At 39.4% G+C, this 14512-nt stretch overlaps 1 protein-coding gene across 1 annotated transcript in view; it reads left to right on the top strand.

Moving 5' to 3' along the window:
* Nucleotides 1-14512, top strand: part of LOC137179544 (E3 SUMO-protein ligase PIAS1-like) — a 62813-nt gene that overhangs the window by 12872 nt on the left and 35429 nt on the right. The gene's annotated exons all lie outside the window — the stretch shown is intronic.

Raw genomic sequence — 14512 nt, 5'->3', positions numbered from 1 at the left:
ACCTTTTTGTTATTTGAGCCCCAAAAAACCCATCAGCACCCTGAATCAGTAAATAAAGGCAACAAAATGATAGAAAACTGTTGGTTTTACAGCACCTTCATCTGGATTTCTGACTAATTTGGGTGTAAAAATCAGTGGGATCAAGTCAGAGTCAGAATCAAGGTGCGGTCTGGAGACTCTTGTTTCACAGCATTACTTCTGAGTGTCGTCATGAAGGGAGGAAAATATTTATGGTGTACTGTGTCACCTCAGGCAATGAAAAAAAAAAACCTAGCCTAAAGTTGTCTTCTTATGGAGGCCGAATTTGTACCTTTTGAAGCTTAGAACTGAAGATTTTCCTCTCTCAGTGTAAGTGGAGTTAACAATCATTGTCAAAAATATGTTTATCTTTTGATTCTCTGGAAAGGAAGGTGTTGAGGTAGTTGTGGCTTTTGAGCTTCTGTATTCACATACACATGCATAAAGTGTCATTGTGTGTGTGTGTGTGTGTGTGTGTGTGTGTGTTTGTCTGTGTGTGTGTGTGTGTCACATGGTCATATGACGGTAATGTGACAGAACGCTGCATTTGAGGTTGTGCACACCAGCCGTTTGGACAGCACGTGATGAGTGCGAGGTTAATGATCTCGTGTCGTGTGTGGATTCTGATGCTTTGTGTGTGTGTGTGTGTGTGTGTGTGTGTGTGTGTGTGTCTCTATGTGTGTGTGTGTGTGTCTGTCTGTGTGTGTGTGTGTGTGAACATGTTCCCCCTCGCATGCTAACTCTTTGTGTGCCAGATCTGTAGCACGCATGCATCGTGTGTGTGTGTGTGCTCTGTTGAACTGAAGCACCTTGCATGAAATATTTCGTGTACTTGTGTGTGTGTGTGTGTGTGTGTGTGTGCATTTGTGAATGTCCGGTTTGCAGTTGTTTGTGGGCTCTCCCTTGTTAAGTATAAAAATAAAAGACCTTTTCACCAAATTCTAAAAATGTCACAGTATTCAAATAATGAAATGAATAATGGCTGAATCCCATTTAGCTGCTTTAGTCCTGGTAGTGCACACGCTGGCTCACTATCACATCTTACTGGGACACTTGAATAAAACAGAGCTATTGTTACTGATATTAGTAACACCTGTGCTTTTCCTACTATGACAAGTCAAAATGTCTGCTGGAGAAAAATCACAGTCATACACAATATATTCAGTCAGAAATAAAGCCTGAGCGGGACAATATACTTTATATTGGTGACAATATAAATATATGAATATATATATAAAGATATGATGTTTGTCTTTAATGTAAACACATAAAATATATTTGATAAAGACCACTTAAATTTGGTTAATGGAGAGTTGGGACCAAACCTGTCAAAAACAAAACACTAACAGCAAATATACAGTAACGGTGCATTATATTAATATATATTAAACACAGAAATTAAATAGAAAGTAACAGCAACTCTTCATATTGTAGAATTTTTGGCATTTTTGCTCAAAATAGTTATTTTTTAAGCTTAAAAGGTCTTTAACCATTAATTAATTATCAAAACAGTTGCTGATTCATATTCTGTTGTTTGACAAATCAATGTATTTGCCAATTGATTCAAGCTAAAATAAAATAATAAACGTAAAAAATAAATCTCACATCCTAAAAAAGATCAAAAAACACTGAATGATTACAGCTTCTTAAATAACAGAAGTAATAAATAATAAGAGAAATAAGAGATTAACGCTGGAAAAAAAAAAAATATCATAAGAGAGTGGAGGGAGGGCACGGAGCCGGTAACCTGTGCTGGTCTTTCTCCAACTTTCTCATTGTGTAAAGAAACCGGAGCTCATCGCCGGCCAGTCTGCAGTTTTGAGGGCCAGTGTTTTCTCCTGACAGATGAAACGGCCCATTCAAGGTGGTTCGGCCACCGGCCAGTTCCAACCTGCCTCTCCTCATCATCAAACAGGTCTCCGCGCCGCCCGTTTCCCTTCATTACGGCTCCACTGCAGTCGACTGATCTGCACTGCAGCACGGCAGCGTTAACAGGTGTGTGTTTACGGCGGAGGTGAGGGTCATTCAGTATGTGTGTGTGTGTGAGAGAGAGAGAGAAAGAGCATGCAAGAGTTGGTTTGCGTGTTTCGCTAAGCCGTGTGTGTGTGTGTGTGTGTGTGTATACGGGCGTTTTAATAACATGTAAGCCTCTGACAGATGCAGTAGTGTCGCTGTCTCTCTCTCTCTCCCTGACAGCACAGAGCCATGAGAACCAGTCCAGCTTCAGTTTGGTGCTCTGTGGTTTTGTTTTTTTAAATATTACTGTGACAGAGTTGAGAAGTGGGAGGATTATTTCACTCTTCCTGTTAATTTTTTTTTTTTTTTTTGCATAGACGATGTTAAGTGACTGACTTTTGGAGCGCTTCCAAGGCCTGGATGGGCATGAAATTCTCCTGATTGAACCATCAAAAGATGAGCAGCTGCATCAGAACATAACTAGCTCTTTGATTTAAAAAAAAAACAAAAAAAAACGAAACGCTGCGAGCCTGTGTACATAAAGAAAAGTCAGCTACGACTCCAGGAAGAAACATCCAGTCACTACACTTTAAAGATTACATTCAGATGCTTAAATTAGTGTTAGTTTTGGATTCTGGATCAGTTTTGCACACAGCCTGACCGATACTGGATTTTTGAAACATTAATATTAGATAGTGAAAGAAATCCAGGGGAATCCTGGCAGACTAGCGGTTGTTGCACATACCAAATAACCACAACATCCCCTTTTCAATTCCAGCCTCGTCATACTCTCTTTGTCTCCCTTTGCTTCCTGTTTCAATCTGAACTGTCCAAGTTTTTAAGGCAAAAATGCTAAAAAAGAAAATGTTTCAACAGAAGTTTAAATAACGATATATCAAGTGATTACTGCTTTTTTTTTATGTATACACATGACATAACGTTTTAGATAAGGTTTTTAAAGATTTGTAACTATGAAATGTAGTGAGTGAGACGTTTAACAGTTGAAAAATAACCTTGTCAGTGCTCTGTGATGGATAAACTGGTTGCTACAACACCACAAACATAACTTTGGCATTTCTGCATTGCAGTTTCTTCTCTTCAGCCAACACCAATACCAGCAGGGCTGCAACTAATGATTATTTTCATTACTGATTAATCCACCGATTCTTTGTGTGGTTTTGTTAAATATTATAAATTGTGATAAATATCCATCCCGAGATCCCAGAGCCCCTTGTTACTGTAGGAAATGTTTTTTTTTTGGTCCAACAGTCCAAAACCCAAAGATAATCTGTTTATTATCAAAGAGGAGTATAAAAAAAACATCATAAAAAAGTTTTTTGCTTGAAAGATTATTTGATTATCAGAATTACAGATCAGTTTCCTGTCAGTCGACTAATCGTTGCAGCTCTAAATACCAGTATATTCTGTATATGATAAGCCAGTATGGGCGAATACATGGGCTCAGATGAAAGTATGGCGAGGTGTTTTGTTCCCTGCTGCAACAATTAGGCATTTCAAACGTTCTCCGGCTCTGATTCGCCTCTAACTAACTGCTACTTCATAGAAAAGGTGGCCGAGGCTCGTGGGTTTCGATTTCTCAGAAGGGAGGTTGAAATATTTAACACTGAGAGACATAACATAAACTTGTATCATTGTTAAATTATCCAGGGGACTCCCATGTTTCTGTGATGACGAGCATTGACGAAATTGCTAAAAGAAACCGGGAATACTTGTGCAACCGGTGGGTTTTCCCACTTTAACACTCTTATCTACTGTTAGTGTTTCTCTGTTAAAAAACAAATACTTTATCATGCATGGATGTGCCTTTGTTTATCAAAAAGAGCGGCTGTGACATGATCAGCTGCTGTACTTCATCTACTTAAATACAAGCGAGCACTGTCATATTAGCAGGTTGACCTGTGTGTGTGTGTGTGTGTGTGTGTGTGTGTGTGTGTGTGTTTTGTCAGAGAGAAAGACGGAGAGTGTGAGAACGTTCCAGTGAATCTTTTTTTTTTTTTTCTCAGATAATGTGTCCATCTAAGCTGCCACTTCCAGCCTCACCGCCCTCCTCCCTCATCCTCCCTCATCCTCCCTCATCATCCCTCATCCTCCCCCTCCTCCTCCTCCCCCTCCTCCCTCATCCTCCCCCTCCTCCCCCTCCTCCTCCTCCCCCTCCTCCCCCTCCCTGCTGTGTTTTCACTGGAGCTGTGGAGAATTTCATTTGGTTTGGAGGCTCAGCTGCTCTCTCTCTCTCTCTCTCTCTCTCTCTCTTTCTCTTTCTCTTTCTCCCCATCCCCCTTCCCCCCTCATCCCCGTCCACCCGTCATTCTCACCAGCGAATTATTACCCTACACACCACCCGCCAGTCTGACAAGAATCTACCAAACATACCGCGAGAGATGAGACTCCAGTTAAGATCGCTCAGCTCAAATTGAACACTAAGACTATGTCCACACCGAGATGACTAATTTTGAAAATGGTGTAATCTCTTCTTCAACAAAAGTGCGCATCACAGTCAACATCTGGTGAGGACTCGGCCCGGTTAAACCTATGTATTATATATATATATATTGTGTTTCAATGGAGCCAAACTCACAATTTAATTCTTCTAATTTACATTTTTTACATCTGCACCCAGTATATAAATAGCGACATGAAAGCAGCTCAAAAACGTTACCTACGATCAAATAATACATCATTGTTTCTGAAAAGGTCTGTTTCTGCATTCACACGCTGAAGCAAAGGCCAGAATTTAGAGATTACTCCAATCTGGAGAGCATTTTCAAAGAACTCTGTTTTGGGGAGAGAAATATGTATCTTCAGATTTAGCCAGCTTAATGCGGACGTGATATTGGAAACATGGATGTCCAATTTTCCAAAACAGATCATATCAGACACCGTTATGTTGGTTTTTATTGGACTGTCCAAAAGTAAGCCTACATGGCTAATATTTGTTTCAGATGTAGTGTTCTATAAACATTCAACAGAGATGGAAATCTGTTGGACATCTTTACTATCAGGGTTTATTAGAGACCAGATTCTTTTTGCCCAGTGGCCCAACTCTGGTTTCTTGGGACAGTTTGGACAGTTACAGATGTTTTGGAACGAGGAAGCAACACGTCTCATCAAGCATAAGACAGAAACAGCATGAGTCAGAAACAACACCATAACTTTTTAAGGAGGGTTTAGTCATGTTGACTTTTGGTGAAAATACAACATTTGGAGCCGTCATACCTTCACGGCTGCACAGTCGGCTCTGCAACGGTCTGTATAACTCTTCAGCTGAACATTACAGCTGCAAAGACAGAAAATTAATCACAATCACTGTTATATTAATCTCTATTTTGATAATCAATTAATCATTTCAGTCATTTTTCAAGCAAAAATGTTAAACATTCTCTGGTTTCGACTTCTTAAAGATGAAGATTCATTCTTTCTCTTTGACAGTCAATTGAATATCTTTTAGGATCTGCACTGTTGGTCAGACAAAACAAGCAAATTCAGAGCATTGAAGTGGGCTGTCATAGAGCAAATAATGAATCAATCAATCAAGAAAATACAGCCCTAGAACCTACTAAACATGCACTTCTCACTTATCATACACCAGCCCAAATATGTTGATATTTTCTATATATTCTACAATAGGAACATCAATTTTACGTAAGTAAAATTATTATAATTATTATTATTTTTTTAATCTTTCAAGTCAAAGATGTCAGAAACATTCAGCGAACTTTGTTTAAAAGTCGATTAAATTCACATCCAAAGTTGTAATGTTCATAATAGAAATAGTCAAAACTTTGTTGAGGCTCATGTTTGACCAGTCAGCAACATTCAGCACTAAAACGTAAGAAAGCACTACCTTGGGAGGGACTTTTTTTTGGGGGGAAAAACCAGGATCCAAGAACAAAAACTGGAACTCGGTTCTTGTGGTCGAAAATCCGATAAAATTTTAGAGTTCCTCTAAAGGTTAGTGGAAAAGTTTCTGCTTTGAAAAATACTGAAGGTGAATAAGGGCCTGGTGATGAGTTACTCTATAATTATCTCTCTTTTTATCTTTCACTATTTTAATTTTAGGACTTTTAACTAGAGTAGTTGTGGTAAACAGAGTTGTTATTATATAATCATATTCTACAGTATAAGATATGCTGAATGACGTAGACTGTAGTGATCATTCGGTGTGTGTATACGTGGTTATTATTGTACAATAAAAGTTCAATAGTTTAATATCCAATCATGTGAATGTATAAGGGTTAAGCTGAGATGTCATAGGACATTAGATACATTCATAGGATGTTGTCCAGTTTGGGTTTGAGGTTTTTTATGCCTTCGCCCTGGCGACCGCCGTGGCCGGAGCTGTTATGTTTTCGGGTTGTCCGCCAAGGACACTGTGACCTCACAAACCACATTTTTGGCAGAAGAAGAAGATGCTAATTATGACAAAGTTTCACACAAATGTCTAATAGGATAAAATGATGAAGTGATGACATTTTACATCCAAAAGGTCAAAGGTCAACTTCACTGTGAAGTCATACTATTTTACAAAAACACTTTCCTGGCCGTTATTCAACGCCGTAACTCAGCAACAGAAGGAGAGATTGTGACCATATTTCACATTTAGTTGGACACTGAATCGATGACACTAATCTTGGGCGTCCACATTGAAACTGTGGTGATTGTTTAGATCTTCTGTTCTGCCCGAGTTGAAGATGTGTGTGAATCATCCACATTTTAGTATTTGTAGCTTCTTTGCAGCAACATCCAGATCTGAAACATCGTCTACTGTCATGGCTACAAGTCTGTCTTCTATCAGAATCAACTTTATTGGACGAGCTTGTGAACACATACGAGGAAAATACACTTTATACCTTATAGTCAGTTCCTTCACGGGAGCATATTTCTAGTTTCTTACTGCAACTTACTGTAATTCTGCAGTGAACTGTGAATCAAAACTCTTTTCTGCCCCTTTTTGATCAGGTTTTTGTTTTTAAAAAAGAATTTCGTGTTGTGGTTTACTTGCACGAAGGAATTTCATCATTCTGGGTTTTTGTGTCACATTTTGGTCAAAATCTTTTCCAGGGACCTTTCCACTCGGACGGGAATATCTTTCTGGTGGATGCAGTGAATCCTCCTCTTTTCTTTGGCACAAAAACTGTCACATTTAAATATACAGGAGGCAAAATGTCACCGGCCGGCAATTTAAAGCAAAGAATCCACACTGGTCTGCATGCTGTGTGTGTGTTTGTGTGTGTGTGTGTGTGTGTGTGTGTGTGTGTGTGTGTAAGACCTCCCCTGTTACCACTAGCTATTCTCTTCATGTTGTATCCTCTCTCCCTCTTTCACCCTCCTTCCTTTGTTGCTGCTTCCCTTTGCACCTACGTGTCACGTTGTTTCAGTAAAACAATACAATAGAGCACATTCCCCACCGAAACCTGCTTTGTTTAAACCGGTCTCGGAGCTGTGACGGCGTGATGCTCGCTCTCGTTTCAGAATCGAGGAAAACTGTAGACTTTTAAGTAATTAAGTTGAAAGATTTTCACTGTATTGTCTTCAGATCAATAAGCACCATCTGCCACATTAGCTGTTAATGTTGTGACACTATAAGACCACAATGCCTCTTCGCCACCACTTCACAGCATCTCATGGTTGTTCTTCAGTAGCTTTGATCAGCGTCACCACTAAAAAGACTTGAATTCTGGCACCTGGTTAGTTGATCGATTGCTTCATAATTACTGAAGGGTTTGCTGTTGTAGCACAACTGTACATTTGACTCAAAATAATAAGGGAGTAATGCCTTCTTTATAGCTATTCCTTAGTTTTTTAGGTGACACATGGTGCAAATTATTGGATTAAATTAGGAATTTATCAAAGTTAATTGAAATTTAATAACTTACTGAAAGATAAGGTTATAATTTAGCCAAGAATTTCAGTTTGGACAGACATTCCTCGCTTGAACTTCATTTATCTGAAGTCTGGCTTGTTGGAAACTTTCCTTATGCAAATATAGTTGTAGCAGCTTCAGTATACAGATGAAATTCACATCGCTATCAGTAGCTGCTGTTTCATACCGCTGGATTTATCAGTGTTTTTTCTTCAGACCACATTTCACATGAATCCTTCCTGCTCCCTCATCTCGTCTCCACTTGTTTACTTTGATTTTACCAAAAAAGAACAAAGAAGTTGCCCCCCCTCTCCCATCCCCCCCAAATTGATCTTTGAGTGGGCATTCAGACCGAAAAACAGCCCTGTGTTAAAACAATGGAAGGGGCTGTGTTGGTGGAGGCTTGTTGTTCCGGTCTTGAAATACCATCCAGGAAGTCCAGTTTGAGTAACAGATGAGTCTGAAGGCTTATCAGACACCAAAACACAGCACAGCGGTTTCTAATACAATGAGACAGAATTATAACAAGTCACAGCGGCGAGTATTTTATCTTTCGTCTCTCGCCAGTCATGAAGTAACACTCTATAAATACCGTGTCAACATTTTAAAAAGGCTTATTTGCACATATTTGCTTTGTTAATAAAACACCTGACTGCATGATGTTGCATTTACGTCGCAGCAAAAGTTGAGCAATTTTCAACTTTTTCTTTTTAAGCAATTGTGTGGTTTTTTTTAGCCATTCAACATTAATGAGGTGGCTGTGTTTATCACAGAGTTGTTGTTTGTCTGAATGTGGTTTAAAGGGGCTCTGTGGAAGTTATGTTCACATTAACTAGGTTTCCATCCAAAGGTAGCACAAATTTTAATCGAATTTCCAGAAAATTAGCAAAAGAAAAATCATTTTAGCACGTGTTTCTATCCACTGCTGTTATGCCGATTTTAGAAGTTGGCTCATCGAACAGCTGGTGGCGCTAAGTTTCTAGTCAGGGCACATTGAAACAGAAGAAGAAGAAGAAGCAACAAAATGGCGTAATTCAAAGGGTGCCAGTCGAAGCTCAAACAGTGAAAAACTGTTGAAAACGTGATGGAAATAAGACATTTTTGTTTGTTTCATGTATTAATTTGAGAAGTATTTCAGTTTCCTCATCACTCCACACAGATCAGATTTTTTGTTGTTGTCATCAGCCGAGCATTAAAACATTTTTGCAATGTTTCAGAATTTTTTCTAAAAGGTTTTTATGTGCAAATTGAAAATACAAATAATAATAACAGGCGGACAGAAACACGCTTAACTTAAGCATTGAATGCATTTCCTTCCTCCTAAAACATTTGCAAGGCTGACTTTTTGAAATATTTAAAATCCTGCATTGTCTACATCCATGTTTACTAGCTTACAGTCTTCTTCTACCCTGCTTTTGCTGGCGCATTGCTGCTTTTCTTGGCGCATTGCAGCCACCTGTAGATTACTGGAATAGTGTGAAACCATTGGCAGGACTGTGCATCACATCGCCTGCATGTGCTCATGCAAACAAAACGGGGACGCAGTCGTAAAGAGCTGTTCCCCGGTGCTACTAGAGGTCAGAAACTCCACACCTTTAACTCATGATCTGTCGTCGCCAGAAACAGGAAAGAACAGCGTCTTCTCCTTCTTTTTATCTTCTTTTTTCTTTAAAAAAATCTGGTGGCAGAGACTTCATTTGGGATGGAAAAAAAAATGACATGTCTGGTCAAATAAATCATTCTGTAAACAAAACCGGGATCTGAATGCCGTTCAGCAGTAGTGGACTTAGAAGACGGAAGAGTTTAAGGCCACCGGTCTCGGGAAGGTGAATGATTGACGGATGGAGAGAGGAAGACAGAAGAAAGAAAGGAGAAAGAGGAGATAGTGAGAGCTGTGTGCTGCTCATCTGTCTCACCTCCTCCTCCTCCTCCTCCTCCTCCTCCTCCGCCGCCCGCTCCAGTGTTTTCTCTCCTCTATTTGTTTTCCCTCTCTGTCTCTCTGTCTCTCTCTCTCTCTTTCTCTCTCTCTCTCTTTTTTCGAAGCCAGAGGAATGTTACACATCCGCAGTGTGGTGGAAGAGTGTGTGTGTCACTTGTTTTTGTGTGTCAGGTTTATGTGAGCCTGTGTTTGTGCTTGTGCGTATTTTGTCTCTCTTATGTGCATGTTTGCTTTATAGAGAGAGTGGGTGGGGGGCTTTGCATGTGTGTTTGTGTTAAAGTGTGTGCGTGTGCGTGTGTGTGAGAGAGAGAGAGAGAAAGAGAAAGAAAGAGAGAGAGGAAAAAAAATGGTGGGCAGCCAGTGTCATCATTTTTTTCACATCCTCACATCCCCCCTCTTCTCCACCACATGCATATTTCATGTAACTGGTCATTTATGTCACCAGCACGAAAGTTCCTTGGCTGAAGAAATACACTGTGTGTGTGTGTGTGTGTGTGTGTGTGTGTGTGTGTGTTTGTAGAGAAACTAAACAGAATAACATACAAAAAAAAAAAATCTCTAAATGTTTAAAATCCACAGACAGCTGCCGCCTGCGTGCTGCACCTGTGATTGAGCCGCCTCGTCTTGCCGTCTGTGTTTGACTGATGTGTCGTTATAACCGCGGCGCGGTTCAGAGCGAGGCATCAGACTCGCATTCACATATGGGGTGTCTGCCTTATCCTCCATGAACGTGCATGTACCGTATGTCTGCGGTGACAAAGGACAAGGACGTGGCTATGTCCTGCCTGGTAATTGTGTCAGGATTTTGTTTACTATGTGTGTAGCTATGCATTAGAGGCAAGTGGCAAATGTACACAAGATGCAGTGTTTGGGCTGTAAACAGAGGCTGACCGGGCCGACTTTCTCTCTCGTTTGGAGTAGTCTGGAGATTGGCTAGAGCTCAGGTTTTATGAAGTAGGGCTTCATCTAGCTGATGCTTAGTTGACTGAAAAAAAAATGTATATTGATAATTATTTAAGTCATTTTACAAGCCAAAATGCCAACACTTCAGTAGATTTGCTGCTTTTCAGACCAACACAGTCTCCTAAAGCTCAAGATGACATCTTCAAATTACTTGTTTTGTTTAAAATATATATTCTGTGTATATATATTTAGTTTCTTTATATAGAATATTCTTTCATGTTAAGAAACTAATTATATTTGGTAGTTTTTTTTAACAAAACAAGTAATTTGGAGACGTCAACTTGAGCTTTAGGAAATTGTGATGGTTAGCTTATTTTTCAGTATTTGCTGACATTTCATAGAGTGATTAATTAAGAAAATAATCAGCAGATTATTCTATAATGGAAATAATGCTTATTTGAAGAGCTAATTTTCATTATTGATTCATCTGCTCATCATTTTCCAGATTGATTGTTTGATCTACAAAATGAGAATACTCTTCTGAAATCTGTGTTGATCGCTTGTTTCGTCTGATAAACCGTCCAAATCGCAACAATATTCAGTTAATTGTCATATTAAACAGCAAAATACTCAACATTTAGAAGCTGGAACTAAGGCATGCTCGAGCTATGTAAAAATTAACTTCAGCTATTAATCAATTACAAAAATATTTGACTAATCCACTAATCGTTTCATCTCTATGTGAAAGATTACCTAGATAGTCACGTTTTATCTAGATGACCTCTTCATCTTTGATCGACACAGCACACCATCCTTAACCTCAACCAGGCTCTCGTTTAAGATGTTTACCTGGTTAAATGTTAGAAAGTTGCTTCAATTCTCACAAGATAAAGAGAAAAAATAGATTTTTAAAAAATCTGATCATGCTGTCTCTCCTATTATCAAAAAACAACTATACAGAGGTCTCACTATTTCACTATTTGGTTAAATGAAATTAAATACACAATATAATCTCAGAAAATCATCTAATCCTCACATCTAATCGAACATAAAACCATAAAACGCAGGTTAGATTTGACCAACATTTTAATAGTAAATGCTTTCAAAACCTTTAAGATTGTCAAAGTGTTGTACTGCTGTCTGAAGCACATCGAGGTTTGATGCATTTGCAAGCCAGCTGTGCAAAGGGGTTTACAGTAAACTGCAACACTTTAGGGGTTTCGGTTCCTTTTCAATCTATTAATATATCACTTTTAATGACACAGTATAGCTCTGTGGTCGGACCAAAGTGAGAGGTTTCATTTCCACCTGGGCTGCCACTACTAAAAATGAAAGTAGTCTTGGTACTGTAGACATTTGGGGTGTTACATTTAGTTGATACTCTGATCTACAGTAAAGTAGGACAACTGTAGATGAGCTTCACTTCTGTCCTCCCCTGCATTCCAAGTAACAGCGACTTTGCCGTATTCTTGTGAAAATGACCATGAAAGAGTGCTCAGAGGAAGTGAAACAAAAGCTGATGTGTGAGGTAAGGAGTATTTTTCCTGAGTGATATAATTCAATATGCAGCGAAAGTGTGTTGATAACATTCAGTCAACCAGTTATTAAAAGAGAAAAAAATAGACTGGGTGGGATCAGTGTTCAATATAAGGAAAGTTATTTACATGAAATCTGATCCAGCGATGAAAAAAAGTGTTGTTGGTGCATCTTTGGGGTTTTTTTTTTTTGTTTTTCAGGTCTAAAAAAAAATCGGTTAGGCCACAAAAAATAGCCTACAGCTGTCTTATGTGTCATTTTAAATGTCAACTAAATGCAGAAACCTAGGGTAACCCAAGAAGAATGTTAAAGCCTTAAAGGTTTAATCATTTGTGTAGACACTACGGTACACAGAGTCCGTACATAACAATAATAACTGTGTGTTTATAATTGATTAGACTAACAGAAACCAGACACTAACAGCCCTGGGTGCTTTATCATTTAGAGAGAGTGTGTGTGTGTGTGTGTGTGTGTCTGTGCTGTTTTATCCCTGCTCTGTCATTAACGGAGATGAAGGTAGGAGGTTTGTCAAAGACGTTCTTATAAGTCTACCTAGTAGTCGTGTGAGTGTCAGTGACCATGAAAACAGCTGATTCCAGCGTGTGTAATGCAGTTAAGATTTCTTTAATGTCTTTCTCATCACTATTATTCGCTATAACACCGAACATGTGTTTAACGGATGGTCACGATGGAAGCCGGTTAATGAGCTCAGGTTGCATTTGAACTCTGTTTACCGTTCACCTACACCTTAAGATAAAAGAGCTTGTGAGTTAATCCTTCTGCTCTGTTTTTGTTTGCGCTGTTCTGTATCTTTGTTTAATCAAAGAGCAATGAGGGGGGAGAAAAAAAAAACCTGAAACACTGAAGGAAGTGTTGGTTTTCTTACGAAGTGACTGCTGGGAGCTTATCGTAACTGTTAGTGGTTTGATTCTCAGAAAATTAGCCTACACCTACTCTAAATTTAGGAAGTTGTTTTTCTTTGGCATTACCACAAATGTTGATTCAGTTCTGGTGAAAAATGGAGGGAAAGTGTTTTCAGAAAAGAAAAATCGGTTAATGACTTTAGATGTAGTGTAAAACTTAGCTTATCTTTGCTAGGTTTACATTTTGACAAGTGATCTGGTTTCATGACAGGCAGCTGGCCCTTACTGTTGTTTCTGCAAACCCGAAGCTGCACCTGAAGTCATTGCAGGCAACACTTTTTCTCAGGCTCTTGCTGCAACTCTTCCATCTCCAACATCCCCCCAGGAGCTACAACTCCGCCTCATGTTGAGCCAGGGAAACCCCTTTGTTGAATTAAGTTTTTTTTACTTTCTTCAACACAATCAAAAACTTACTGCATCCAGTGCTTTGACTACTGCCTCCCAGTCAATGGTATCTGTAGTGTTTGCCAGTGATCTCATACACCTTTCGGTAAATGAAGCTGTTCCAATACTAAGATTTAAATGACATGGGCTGTAGTGCAATTAAATGCTTTTCTGGCAGAAGAAAAACTCTACAGTATAGTGATTTATTTCTATTACCTTTGTGAGGCAACCTGCCAGCTGTGCTGATCTAAGGTGTCTGAATGTAGGGAGAGACTCAGCCTTTGGCATTATCTAGAGGCAACGCATTTGCATCAAGCCGTCTACAGACTGACAGAATAATGATGCAAATCATCCAATTATGCCTCTAAAATTCTATCCATGTGTTCTTTTTCTACCTGGTCAGGTTTGTAATGACAGAAGGGCCGAAGCAGAGCAGCACAAATGTCCTCTACCACCAGTAAATTCCTCCAGCCTGTCTTGGGGGAATCTCCAAGCATTTCTAGGCCAGCTATGAGTAATGTAATCACACTTGTGTGTTCTGGCTCTTCCCTCTCAATCGATCACTCCTGGAACATCTCCAAACGGACACGGGCACAAATCATCCTTACTAGGTGCCTAATACACCTCGACTGGCTCCTCGCAGAGGCTTGATACCAATATCCTCCTGGATTACTGAACTCTTCTCTGTTTCTATGCACAGTCTCATTTGATTAGTAACCTCTCAGAACTAGTGACTGTAGGTGAGCTAAAGTGAGCAGTGAATTTGTAAACTGAGAAGAAAAAAGCTTGCATTACTGCCACCGATGAACCAAACCAGTGATCAGTTTCAGGACCATTTAAACCATCAACCATAAGACTCTGGTACCCTGGTAGCCTACTAGTCAAGACACATACCACGTAACCGCAACGTTTGAGGTTCGATTCTGGCTGCGGACCATTACTGCATGTCATATCCCTCTCTCTACATGTGTT

This window comes from Thunnus thynnus, chromosome 1 (assembly GCF_963924715.1).
Source record: "Thunnus thynnus chromosome 1, fThuThy2.1, whole genome shotgun sequence".
NCBI lineage: Eukaryota > Metazoa > Chordata > Actinopteri > Scombriformes > Scombridae > Thunnus > Thunnus thynnus.
This window is presented reverse-complemented; position numbering and strand designations above follow the sequence as displayed.